The sequence below is a fragment of the Mycteria americana genome, chromosome 9 (genome assembly GCF_035582795.1).
Source record: "Mycteria americana isolate JAX WOST 10 ecotype Jacksonville Zoo and Gardens chromosome 9, USCA_MyAme_1.0, whole genome shotgun sequence".
Classification (NCBI taxonomy): Eukaryota; Metazoa; Chordata; class Aves; order Ciconiiformes; family Ciconiidae; genus Mycteria; species Mycteria americana.
Genome location: NC_134373.1, coordinates 37,255,682 through 37,270,237, shown reverse-complemented (window position 1 = coordinate 37,270,237; position 14,556 = coordinate 37,255,682). Strand labels below are relative to the sequence as shown.

Genomic DNA, 14,556 nt, shown 5'->3' with positions numbered 1-14,556 from the left:
CTTATGGAGTCACACCCTGAACCTACATAAGTTTGGGGGGTTTTTTATATACGTTATATACATAACTTATATACCCCTACACCTGGATGCCTTCTCATGGCAGGCTTGTCAGTCAGCACAGCAGAACACAGCCCAGAATAAGCTCAGTGATGTTTTCACACTATAGCACATCCTTTCCATAACAGCAAAACTTTATAGCTGTGAGGGAAAAAAAGTTTATTTTTGTTTATTTTTGAATGGTTAGAGAAAAGTTTGAGTCCATTATCAATATACTATTCCGCTGTAGCTTTTATCATTGGCGCTGGATGAACTAAAGGTCCTTTCAAATTCAGCTATATCTAAGAATTGCTGTCACAGTTGCATAGATCTTGGATTACTGTTAAATTGCAATTAAGCAGACAAAGAGAAAGGGAACTGGCACTGCTTCCATCACCATTTCAGTAAATGCTATTGCACGTTGCTGTTCAAAGAGGATTACTCTCATTCACTGGCAAAACATTGCACATAATGCACATTCAGCAGTATAATACCATTTGAAAACTAGTATTTGAAATTATTTTCCTTTAAGAGGCAAACCTGGAAATCAGACTCAGTAGAGAGCAAACTCCCTACTTTAGCAGCATGACCATTCACACTGAAAACAACAGAAAGCTTCAAAGTCACCAATTACAAGGCAGCAGAGTTTCAAAAAAAGAAAAAATCACCTCATAACCTCTGCTGCAGGAACAACGGCAGATTTTCCTAGCATTCCCATTAAAGTGCTTTCAGTTCACAGAAATTAAATTGCTTTACTGCAGTGATTTTCTTCTGCATTCTGATATTACTTTATACTATTTGACATTAATACAGCATCATGGGCTGTAGGTCAGAGGTTTTTTTTCTCCTCACTGGAACACGGCCACCACACAGAGTTTATCAATCTTAAACACAAGGTCAAAATAATATGATCAAGTACCACCAAGCATATGAGCTCAGCAAAGACTTAGGCTCTGCTTAGCAGGGGAAGGACCATCTGCTTCCTTGCCACAGGACTGGCATATCTGAAGCTTATCTCCAACTCCAATTGTTATATTCTACACTTCTATGGGAACGACCAGAGCAAGCGAGTGCATGCACACATCCAAGCATCTGACCAAACATATTAACTACAGATAGGCAGGAAAATGTGACGGTTTTAACTTGTTATTCAGTTCTAGGGAGCGTATGTGGGGTTCAGTTTTGAACCTCTAAATATTGGTGACTATGGCTAAAATAACCCCCCTTTTCTACACACAAATATGCTGAGGCCAACTTCAATACTTCTTGAAGGTATAAAGTTTTCTTTCTGCTGTAACACATTAAGAATAATTTCTTTTCCACAATATTCGTACCTCTATTTGTATGTGGTTGTTACTATTTTGCCATTCGCACTACCTAGCTCTAGTCTATACCCAAATGAGCTAATATGAAGAGACACACACACATCCACAAGATAAATTCCACTTCAAAAAAATTCATTTCCAAAGTGCTGAAATAAACATTTATTCCAATGCATCCTCTGTCATTAGCTGTTTACTTCAATGCACCAAAGTAGGAACTTGTAGGAAAGGAGAAAATATGGAGCACAATGCAACGCAAACACTATACCACTCCGAAAACACACGGGCTCTACAGAGGAGCCCTCTTAATCAAACACTGACACTCTAGTTCTTCATTTCCTATCAAACATCACCACTGAAGTGTTGTGATAAAGTCTCCTACAACCAAGGCTTCATCACTTGTACAGAAAAAAAGCCTGTATATGTCAGGTCCCACGTAAGAACATGTACTTTAAATAATTATAGAGTTATCAAAATAAATATATTTTGCGATGCCTTACTATCAATTCATTCATTTGCCTTCCATCCACTTTGCAACAGATGCCCCAGTCGTTGATGTCAATTGGCCCAGGCAGACAGTGTAGTAAAAGGCTTAAGAAAAAATTATATTAATTAAAAAAAAAAAAAAATAAGAGTGACATAGGGACACAGAACTGTGCTTCTGCTTCTAAATGCTGCTTCTGAGCACACACACAGGTGCCAGCGGGCACACGCTGCGCTCCGAATCCAGCTTTTGCTAATTGCCATACAGACTTACTCCAACACACCAAGAGTAACACAGTGTAATGATACGTAGCTTGTAACGAAAAGTAGCATTTGGTTTTTAGGTGGAATTTATTTTCAGAAATGCGCAAGCTGCCGCTTATACCAAACTTCTTCATGCTACTGTGCAAGGGTCTTCAGGGAAAGGCTTCACAGACCTCATTTCCCCCCTGTAGCAGCAGTACCCAGGAAAAAGGTGCCTCACAGCAGCCGAGAGCTCACATCGTCACATCACATCGCTTCCTCCGGAGTGGAAGAAACACCGACACGCACTCTGGCTCAGAACCTGGCATTAGAATGCACGCCTGAAACTATGGCATTCCCAAGCACTTTGCAAGAGCCACAGAGCCAGGTGTAGGAATATGTTTTTCACAACAAAAACCATTAATAACATCTACACATTTATTTAGAAGTTGGACCTGCTTTCACTCAAAGATTAACTATGCAAGACAACAAAAATACCAAATTGCCATAAGGGCGGTTAGAAAGAATGATACTACCCTTTAAAGCAGTTGGAGCAACCAGTTGAGTAAAGCTATATAACTACTTCAAAAATTTTGTCATTGTTACCTTTTTCATTCCCATTTCTTTTCCCCTGTAGCTGGTTATAGTCACTCACTGTATTTCATCACATTGGAAAGTCTAATCTCTTTAGGGTGAGAAATATATTTGCCCTGAACACAATATAACATGATTCACACAGGGGTCCCTGACACTATTGCAGTATTGATACGAAAAAACAATCATAGTGATATCAACCAATAAAAGCCCTCAGTATACCATTATTTAAGCAAGGTCAATTGCCCGTGCAGGTTGTTCTTACCAGAGTTCACGTTACATCACTGGTCCCATCATCCTGACCTTCCCTGCTGTCATCCCCATTACAGTTCAATTAGCAGAGGAGTCCTGCAGTGGCTTGATGAGCATCTGCTGCCTCTACCTGGCAGTAATTCAATAAGGATACGCCATAGGAAGAGATAATGAGAAGTCAGCCCAGTTGTTCTGTCTCTCCCCAGGAGAGCAGATGAGTTTGGTTTATGGGAAAGAGCGTGACCTATGAAAATTATCAGTTAATTTCATATTTCAGAGCTTCAGCACGCTACTGGTAACTTAAAGTGTTCTCTGGTTTCTCTGATGGTGCAGCCCACAAGGATCCAGAATCGTTTTTCCTGGTGGGTCCCTGATTAACAACCCTTCCCGCACTGAAAGGATCCATCTTCCTGAAAGAATTTTCTCTTTGCCAGTTCTACCAAAGGAACAGTTTCTACTTGTGCATTCAGCAGTGGTAGGTCTGAATTAAAAAATTAAACACCTGAGCACAGAAAATGGGCCAAAACTACTACCAAAGTAAATCAGACAGAATGAAATTCACACCCATGTCAAAGCTGGGTGAAACGCACTCACAAAACCAAAATCTACCTAGGTTCTCCTATGCTGCAGTTAGCATCAGCCTGTTTTTTCTCTCCCTGACCCACAGAACACAGTTATCAAAATTAGCAATGTACAGCAAAGTGACCACCACCTCCTCGTTGGTGCCCAAATTCCAGTTCTCCGTTTCCTTCTACACCTTTCTTACAGAGACCCCACCTATCCTCTCTTACTACCACGTTGCCTTAGGAACACCTACTCCATCACTAAAAGCCCCGAGCCACCTACAGGCCCTTCATCTCTTACTCCACCACCGGTTGTCACAGCGACTGTTTGAGGCTCTGTTGCCTCCTGTAGAGCTCCTTCCTCCTCACTCCAACTGCTATGCATCAAACAGTGTTGGAAATGTTGAACTTCCCTGCCTCCGCTCCTGACATTTCCAATTTCTTCCACTACTTCCTTCGTTTCTCCTCTTCTGAGTACTGAAGCCTACTACATTCTTCTTTCTACACAGCTTCCAAGTTGCTCAAACTTTGACCAACTCCTCTGTCACTCAGTTTGCTTCAGCTCACTCCTAACCCCCACATTTATTCTCACCAACTTCAGCTTATAGGGTGAGGACCTATTTTGCCTTGTGATTGTAGTGTCCTCATCAGTTTTGCAGCCCCGTTTCAACAACCTTATTCACTGAAACAGGCATTTTCATCTTGATTTCAAAAACAATTTTCTATTTTATGTCTCCTTAATATCATTAAGGTGCAGATTTACTGAAGAAAAGGATGGGTATGAGAGGAGAAAAAAAGAAGATACGTTTCCTCTCTAAGCTCTGCTTCTGTAACATGGTCAGTGAACCACAGAATTTACATGGCTGCACAGCCCCGTACCTCCACGTTCACAGCTTAGTTTCTCTCAAGATCAGCTTCATTTGGGACACATCCTTTCCCATCACACAATTATTTGCATTGCACTGAGGACTGCTTACCGGCTCTGACCACTCTTTTCTATGAGTACAGTCATCAGGTCTGCTCATTCACCATTCATAGGATAACCCAGGTTGGCAGGTCCCTACCTCAGGAGGTCTCTAGTCCAACCTTCCGCTCAAAGTAGGACCAGACAGCTATGAATCACACAAGATATTCTACATTGTCCTCAACTTCTTTATTTCGCTTCTACTTCCCACCAGAAGGCTTAGTCTGCCAAGCTCACGCCAGCTGACATCAGATCTCAAGTTGTGGTTCGTCTCTTGTAAGTCCTACAGCCAGGCAGCTTTCCCCCCATTTCAAAATAATTCTCTCTTCTGTATTCAGTTCTGCCTTCTCTTTCTGCTCTACCGGTTAATCACCCGCTGCACATCTGCTCCTCGCTACCTCTTCCTCAGTGCTCAAACCCTTTCCATCCTCCGCCTCTAATTCTTTCCCGTACTAAATTAGTTGATTTCTCCCAAAAGATAACAGATAATCATTTTAGGAAACTTGCCACCTTTTCTCAGCTTGGTTGTTCAGCCTTTTTCCCACCTTACAGTATTTTCTTCCATCTCCTAACTAGCCCTCTGTTCACTTGCATCTCCTCTCTCCTATTTTCTGATTCCCTGGGGTCATTTTCATGCCTCCCACATTTTCTCCTCTATTGTTTTCTGCTTTTTCTTTTTTTCCTGGAAAAGCTTGTAGGGGAAACACTACAGACACAGTACATTCAAAATAGGACACTATAACAATTTAAGATTTGCAAATAATCAGCATTTAAGAAATGCTAAAATTAAGATCGGCTTGCAGGAATGTATTAAGATAGTCAGGTTTCATGATTACATCTATTTTTACCATATTACTAAAGTCTATATTAAAAAGCAATTTAAAACTACCTTTGACTTCTTTTGCTTTTATCTATTCATCACACTTGCTTTCAACCCTCTCTTAAAGCCTTACTCATACTCCTCTCTGAAACAAGCAGAAAGTACCTGTAAATATCCAAAAAAGGCAATTACAAAAAATGTTATTTACTTCACTCTTAATAATTACGTGTACCACTAAAAAAACCAGATTTTTATTTAACTATATTGGGTTAAATAACTTAAAATTTGATAAACACACTATGGACTAATTTCCATTTGGTCAAAGAAAGAATAGGCAGAGGCTATACAACAAATGCTACCAGATTCACTGGCTAGTTTTGTTTTAAAGCTGTATCTCACTATTAACAGCAAAGTAAAACATACATATTGAGTCATACTGGCCACAACTGTAAGCTGCAAGCAAGGAGTATGAAACGCTGTGTCAGGGGAAGGACCGAGAACAACTCACGGGGTGCCAAGACAGGGCTAACAGGAGTATTTTAAAAACATGATAGTCAACAAGAGGCTGCCCAAAGTTTTCAATTCCAATTGCCCACACTGGACTTGCATTTTGTCCACTGGAGTTTGTGGCGGTTAGAGCATGCTGAAACTTTATTTTTTAAAAAAGACATAGAAAAACCACATTTTTCATACTAGTCAAGACAAACTTGTCAGACTTTTGCAGGTTAATATATTTTACTGCCCATTTTTTCCCCAAATACTTCACTTTTCCAAATTGGGTGAATTAATGAATGAGATGACTAATGCATAAAAGGCTTTTGTAAAAGGATACACATATATGGATGTTTACCAGACTTTAGCCTTCATTTTCCCTGTGTTTCAGAATTCAAATAAAAATTGAGTCAACCTTCAGGAGAAATCGGTGCTGGCAGAAATTCTCTTTGTGGATTTACACTTAGAGAGATTACCAGCTTCTGCAGTGAAATGGCTGTACTTTAAAGTAAATAAAATCTCCGTTGTTGATAGCTTCCCAAGTCTGATACATTCTTGCTCACTGAAAGTATTTGGGACTGCTGCTATAAACACTTTCAATATTCAAAACTGCATCCATTCTCAGGCTTGTATTCCACATTATTTGAACTATTTTACCCTCCTCCAGCATTCTCTTCCTTCAGAAAGATGGGAATCTGAACTAAATACAGGACTTGATAGTAGCAGTAATCCAACACATCTGATTACACAAACAAATCTAAAATAAAATTATAATTTAAATGGAAGAAGCAAATATATTGCAAGCCCTGGGCATTTCTTTAACAGTTGGTCCACCTGACAATATTTGGCAGAGGCAGCACAAGAGCTGGGTCATAATTTTGCCTATATTATTTTTTTTCCTTATGTGGTAAAACTAGCAGGGAATTGGGTTCCTACTAGAGTTAGAACTCCATTTACTATGTAATTTTTCTTCAGTACATGAGTCTGTTTTTAAAGGACTGCAATTGCTTTGAGTTATACAAAAAGATTGATCCGTAGAATGTGGAAAATGTCTCCTGTCCTACTTTTGAGATCGGGATTTTATCATGCCAGCAATTGTTTCGTAGGATCATTCCACGTCTAAGATAAAGGAAAAAAACAGAGAATTGCTTGTCCTGTGGAAAGAATTTCCCCTGACTTCAGGAAAATGCACAGTTGCAAATATAAACATTCTTAAAATCACAGGCCCTATTCTTCTCTATTTGTTACTCTTCCTGCTAGACAAAATTAGCAGTGATTTGGACTCAGTGTTAATCAATGTAGAAAGCAACTTGGCATTCTCTTGCCAGGGACCTCCATAAACTGCAGTTCAGCAAAATAAGACAATCTTCTTATCGTGCGTAAGAGCTCAATTAAATCATCATTTTAATGTAATCCTATTTAGTAGCTTTCACATTTTCTGTTCTGATGCTGGTGATGTTAATGTCTTAAAAAAATAAAGAAGCAAAAATACAGAGGTAGAAGGGAAGGGTAGGAGACAGGAAAATGCAGCTTCTGTTTCACTGAAGATCATTTGATGGAGGGGAAAAAAAAAACCAAACCAAACCAAAACAAAACCAAAGAACCCAAAACCCAGAAGCATGGAAACAGCTTACAGCAGAACATAAAACCCAAACAGTTTTTCCGGACCCCAGTCCATTCTGACAAACACGATATGAATTGTGAATTGAGAAAGACTGCTCTAACCAAAGACTACAAGCAATTTTCAAAAGTTTGCCTGCTTCCAACTGCAATACTTACTTAGGGGTAAACACCTTGCTAAAGAAATCAATGATTATTATGACAAACATTCAAAAAACCACACAAGAGGGCTACAGGAACACCCCTCAAATGCACATAGTTCTTTATACATGAACGACTAATCTCACAAAGTACTATGTAAATTGGGTAAGCTTAAAAGTTGCATTTAAAATTATCCTCAATATCCATTACAAAAGAAAGGCGCCTACCCGCTGATAAAACTACCCACTGCTAAATTAGCAATTGTAATAAGGAACTGTGAAGTTAAGGGTAAATTGATTGTTGTTCCTAATTTTCTCTTTATTTTAATCCAAAACTCTCCAAATTGCAAGAAATAAAAGTACAGGCAAGAGGCTGAGCAAAAAGCTTGACTGCCATATAAAACATCTAAAAATAGTGTTCCAGTATATTTACAGACGCTGGAAGTAGCAGTGAATATCATCTATATAAATCTATCCCTAGCAGAGGTTTTCAGCAGCATCCAAAACTTGAGAATCAATTGTAAATTTGTATTTTAGAATGATCAATAAGAAAAAGCACAAGTCACACTTACACAATATGCAGCATTTAGCAGGAAGATCCAGCCATGCATCATCTCATACAAAATATATAGAGACATTATTATAAGCCATATATTTTTAATCTTACGGAATTTATTTGGGAAGAACTTAAAAAACTGCTTTTAGAACATCACTTTATTTTAACAGTGTTGTTAGTGATGCAAGACACTGCCAAGCCTGTGGGTCTGGAATACATACGACTGATCTGGCTGGTCCTGATGCCTCCATGGCATAGATGGCACCTATATACACAAAAGGGAGGCTTTACCACCCAGATCACTGTGATGTGCAAACACCGTCCGCACATGAAAAGCAGTATTGAAATATCAATGCATAACCTATCTTCAGATGAAGAAGCTGTCAGTACGAGTGAAAAAGTCAGGTTCATAACTACACTAGACCACACAGGAAAAGCTGTAGACTCCTTTGCCAAGACCACCTTGGGAGAAGGTCATCTCATCAAAGCCATGAGGACTCTCCAAACTCGGATCTATGTCGTCAGTACTCACTGAAGCGGCTGCCACTTTCAACACTTGATAGTCCCTGGACCCCATGGGAACAGGTGACAGATATCACATCTCCCAAGAGCGAAGAGATGATAGCATATACTTAGGAAAGGAGGAACTGACGGCCAACTCGGAAGTGTTTCTCTTGCTTGCTAGCAAGATCAATACCTGGTGTATCAACTGGGAAAAAGCATTTAAACCATGAGGGAATGTTATACAGACCTAGATTAACTATCTTATACCAAGACAACAAAGAAAAAAGGAGTTTTTCTTCTTCTCTATTTCTGGGTTAGGCAAATTACTATCAGCTATTTGAATGATGATCCTGAGAAACAATGGCATCTCTAATAAAACTTGTACTGGCATCAGAACCAGGCTGAGCGAAATAGTCTTATTCTAATGCCAGTTTGTCTTCCAGGTAATCAAAGCAGCACCGCATTCAGCCAGCAACTTTTCTAAACAATTCCCCCTGCAAACTATGGCTATGAGACCCAAATTACTGCACAGCCACAAAGAAGGTGAATATGAGATTAAATAGGAGCAGGGACCTGCCACAAGAAGACGCAGTCAATTCTTTAAAGAAAGTGCCTATCCATGAAGCTCACCACAGAGAGCCTATGTAATATGGAATCGCACCCAATTAAGCACAGAGGAGAAGCTGGTTAAACAAGAAGGGAAAGAATAATTAGAAATTGTTGAAGTGGTACCTTGGGCTACAAAAAAAAAGAAAAAAAAAAAAACACCAAACACACACCTTTGTTTCAGTAAAGCAAGAGAAGAGCCACTGTGCCCTAAGAAAGCCCCTTGCTGGAGCGGGTGATGCCTGGCGGGTGCAGTGGCAGAGCCCACCCTTGCACACTGGGAAAGGGGGGAGCAGGGAAGCCCCAGGACCCCAAAACCCAACAGCACTCCAGGCAAAGGAAGATCTGTGGATTAGAGGCAGCAGGACTCTGACCCTCCGCAAGTGCAAGGTGCATAACTTGAGAAGAAACCTCACAAAGCCTCCCAGGTGCACCAGCGCCAGGTAAACAGACAGGTACCTGCTCCAGTGAACCTACTCAACATATACCAAGCACAGGTTTTTTTTCTTTCTTAGCACCCTAACGCATGCTAGACATACCATGCACACTTCACCGCAAAGCAGTGAACTTCAGCGTTATCAGTGATTTCGTACAGAACAAAGGCTTCAATTTTAGTGCTAATTCAATGGATGCTTTACGCACTCAAAATGACATACAGACGCTGAAACACAGGAAGAACACCCTTCATTTTCCACACTTTACATATTTGTTGTATTAAATACCATTGTTTATTAATGCAAAACAACCTGTAGAGGGAAATAAGTCAAAAGTACTGACTTTCCCTTTTTTCTCCTCCCATGAGCTGCCAGCTTTTTGCTCTCACATACCATTTCTCCTAAGAGAAGAATCAGGAGTTGCTCCCAGAGCTAAAAATAAACATATTATTCTGTGAACAGGGGTTCATTAGGAATGAAGTTACAGGACAGTGGTATAACGCCTGCTGCTTTTGTACATACACGCTTTTCCAAGTACCACCTTAACACCTCTTCGAACAAACCCACCAGAAGCTACTTGTTTCCATTTCAATACAGAAAAGTGTCTGTGAATTCATAATCCATTCAAAATTGTTTACAACTCTTTTATTAATTTCTGAACAAAGTAACAGATACCTGTTCTCCTGCAAACTTTTTAAATTTTATGTTCTTTAATAAAGACTGACAGTGTTTAAGTAGGTCACTACGCACAGCCAGTCTAATTTCCTGCGTTAAACAGGCCAAAGACTCCTCCTGAAAATATCTGTAGCCAGGCTGTAACTTCTACTTAGGCTACGATACATATTTTAAATATGGATATGACCTTACTTTGAAAGTGTCAAGAGTTGAAAAAAAAAAAAAAAGTTTTATATTTAAATAAGTTCTTCTTGTAGTTAACTATCATTTAAAGCTACAAATTTGAATCTTAAAGTACTAAACAAACAAAAAGGTATGCAAGCAGTGAATCCTGCCCCTTCTCTACCTTTCCATTCCAATACAGCAGTACGAGTCCAACTGCCAAAAAAAAAAAAATCACTGTTAAAAAAAAAAAAATCACGGTGACCTTTTTAGCAATACTCTCAAAGTGAACAGTGATTTCAGGTGCCCCTTCCAGGACACAGTAAATGGGCTGGGATTGCAGAAAGCAGGTGATGAGAATTTCCAGAAGCCAGTCTCTTTTACAGGCATCTCAGAGAAATGAAAAAGAAATGTATCCAAAATTATTCACATTACATATACTATTGCAAGTTCTCTTCTGATTGCCTTAGGGGGGTTAAAACAGCAGCCTGTGAAAAATAAGTGTCCATCAGGCTCATTGTGATTTCTAGACACACTCAAAAAAAAAAGGTTATGCTTATATATAATCCTGACATGTCAAGTGTTATCTGGGGATTTAAAAAGACATTGGAAGTATTTTAATAAAAGCTATTATGTATTGCTATAGGATATGAAAAATATTAAGATAGATTTAAAAAGTTAAAAAAAACCCCAGCTTGTGCAAGGGCCTGAGCTTCTGTAAAGAAGTGACTCCATTCTGAAAGGATCCAGTTCAAAAAGACTGTACTAGAGGAAAAAGAGGAGGTAGCGTTAATGGAGAGAAACCATACAAAAAATTATGTCGAGATAAATCTGACGGATACGCTTCTTCATTTGTGCAGTACATATGAATTTTTCATGATGAAAATTTCAATTTCTTTCAAAAAAGAAAATCAGTATGAATTAAAAGCTCTCCCTCAATCTTTCTTTGAAAGACTACAAGGAGCACCAGATAAACCCTGTATAAAAGGAAGTTACCCATTTGATATGAAGGATTACAATACCGGACCTGATTCTGCTGTCACTGAACTCAAACAAAATTTGTTAGCAATTTAATCCACTTCAAAAACAAACTTCTTGGTTAAAAATCTTTTTACTTTATTTCCAGAAGGAAAACTGCATTTCTGGATGAAACCCCAGAACATGTAATGTATGCAGATGAGCAGTCCTATACATAAAATACACTCATTAATGTACTTATTAGATGTGTTCATTAATAACATTCCATCTACCGCAGCCTCTTAGAAATACCATAGCAAAGAAAACATGTATATCTTGAACCAAAGTGAAAAGAAGGAAAAAAAAAAATCCAGCAGAAAACCCCCAAATCTATAACTGCAATTTTCTTCTGATTCTGAAATAATTTAAGAATCTCAGGGAAACTAAAAGTTTTTCCAAGAACCGAAGCTGCAAAGAGCAGCGAGCAGACACTCACAAACCAACGCAGATAATAAATTTGGGTCTATCCTAAAACTGCGTGCAGTCACCTTGCAGGGAACAAACTATAGCCTGTACCATAAAGATGTGTTTACATTCTTAGACTCCACTCTGAATCACAGCAGATCCCCATGCTCACACACGAATCAAGCCTCACCTACAAGAGAAAATGGCAACATATGAAGCACCTTGTCTTCACATATGCTCTCTTCTTAAATCAAACCGCTCAGTTGCTTAGCACGACTCCTCATTGTTTCAGTGTCGTGAACAGAAGAGTGGCCTTTTATACGTCTGAAGTTGGGTTTCTAATGTAAAACATGGTATTATGAAAATTATCAAAATGAAATCTAAACCGTAGCTACCCATTCTCCTTGCTAAAAGTTACGGCCTAATTTTAAAAGCAATTAATTCAAATAAAATTCAGTCGGGGAAAAAAAAAATTGCTAATTTCCTTTACAGTTTTACCTAATTAAGAAGGTGCCCCATGGCTGCACTGAAGCTTGGCTTTGTACAGATGCTCCCTAGAAGCCCACCCTCTTCCCTCCCGTTTCCTATACAACCTCAGCTGCCTCATCACCTCACCAACACCTCCAATCCCTTCCCATACCCTCTAACCTCCTTGTCCTTCCATAGGTCCTGCAGCACCTCCAGCTTCCACCCAAGAGCCAGCCGAGCAAGAGGCGGCACTTCCCGCAGCCGGCTCCACACCGTACACACGGATATCGGCAACAGGCGGGATGCTCACCACACGCTGCAGCCTTCCCATCAGCAGGAGCACTCGTTTCGCCTGCCTACTCTAGGCAGCCACCAGCTTTCATTACACACACAGAAATATAATTGCCTTTGAGACATCTACCCCTCTACGAAATTTGGTTTAGACTGTGCAGCAGACTGAACGGGGGCACTCACAATCTAGGCTAAAAATAAAATTTAATAATACATTATACACAAGCTCATCATCAATTAGCATATATAATTTGACAACACATGCTATATTATTTGATATGAAATTGATTGTCTGCAACTGGTGTGGTATGAGATCTCCAACTAAAAATAAGCATCCTTGCTATAACGGGGAAAAAAATGCCTCCATAAATATTCCTCTTACAGTCCACCAGTACTTTGTTTCTTTTCCTTAAGGAACAGATCTATACATCATGCTATTATATGAGAATCTCCTTTATCTCAGAAAAGGAAGTTTTCTGTCTTTCACGGTTGCAACATAAAACCCACAAACATCATCTTGAATGCATCCTAAGGGATGCTCAGAAACCCAACAGAAAATTAAAAGCACCTCAACACATCTTACTGCTTTAAATGGTACAACTGGGGGGGAAATTGCCAGATGTTTTTACAGTAAAATCGCCAGTACCAGATCGAAACACAGGACTATTGCAATGAGAACCCTTGAGCACCAAGGCCCCTGGGCAAGGGCCAAGGCTTCGGTGCCCCACAGAGCCATGTGAGCACGGATGGTTTGAAGTAACATCCACTTCTCTACCTCTCACTCCAGGCAAAGTACAACAGAGAAACAGTCAAATAAATTGGGGTACTGCAGGGAGGCAGCAGCAAGCATCACATCCTCGGTGGAGCACAGAGGTCCCCAAGCTGTCACCCGGCTGCTCTGGAGCCACCTCATTAACAGGACCACACCAATCCTGCTGCCAACGCAGAGCGGGAGCTCCATGTCCAAGTGAACCCCAGGTTTTCTCGCTGCCAGCCCCAGACCAGCGCTCCCAGAACACCCGTGCGTACGACCTGCTCTGCAGCAGGTCTTCTGGGCGGCCTTGCAAAATCGCTTTTCCTTTCTCCTCACAGCAGTTAAGCAGCACACAGAAAATTGAATCATAAGGGTAGACAAATAATACATCACAGATTGTAGTGCTAGGAAATCTTCCTGTCTTTTGAAAGAAACTAACTGCTGAAGCCTTAATTTGTGGGAATTGAAAGCCTCATAACAATTTAGGTTGGATTAAGGTTCCTGCCCAGTTAAATGCCAGTACTGACAGTCCTAGATGAGTTCCCATCTTATGAACAACCATCAGCCATATGCTTACAGGCAACATGCCAGAGCACACTGCACTTTATCTGCCTTCCCTCACTGCAGATTATACTCCTCTAGGGATGCAAAAATCTCACAATTCAACTACAACAGCCAAGAACAGCACTCAATCTTCCAAGTGCCTCCAGCAGCTGATGGGGACCTCCACACCTCCCAAAGCCTATGAGCACTCCTGTTTGTTCAACCTGCGAGTGACATGCACAGAAAGAGTTAGGAACGCTTTCCAAAGTTACTCTTGACATGGATGGCTAAGTCATTGGCCATCTTCCCACCAGCCCCGCAACTGGTCGTTGGAAGGGCACTGGTTCATGACAGCTGGAGCAGGCATCCTTCAGTCTCATCCATCCCCTCAAGTTGGTAGAAAAGATGTTCCTGCTCATGAGAGCCCATAACCGTGGTGTGAGATGCAATCTCTGAAGAAATGGCCCCCTCACTCCCCGAGCAATGAGACATCCCCTGCTGCAGGATCAGCCCATCGCCACTCCTACCGCAGCCTCAGGCAGGTAAAGAAGCGTCAGGTTGACACTGGCAAAGGTTATGTGTTTAATGGCCAAATTGGAAACACGTCACAGA

General features: G+C 40.4%; 1 protein-coding gene across 13 annotated transcripts in view; it reads right to left on the bottom strand.

The window, feature by feature from the left end:
- THSD7B (thrombospondin type 1 domain containing 7B) overlaps positions 1 to 14,556 on the bottom strand; it is a 336,463-nt gene that overhangs the window by 279,647 nt on the left and 42,260 nt on the right. The window contains exon 1 of one of the 13 annotated variants that reach the window (XM_075511520.1): positions 2,944 to 2,978. The exons of the other annotated variants lie outside the window; for them this stretch is intronic. The gene's annotated coding sequence lies outside the window, so the exon portion shown is untranslated. Of the gene's footprint in view, positions 1 to 2,943; positions 2,979 to 14,556 lie in introns of those variants that run through there. 13 annotated transcript variants of the gene reach the window in all.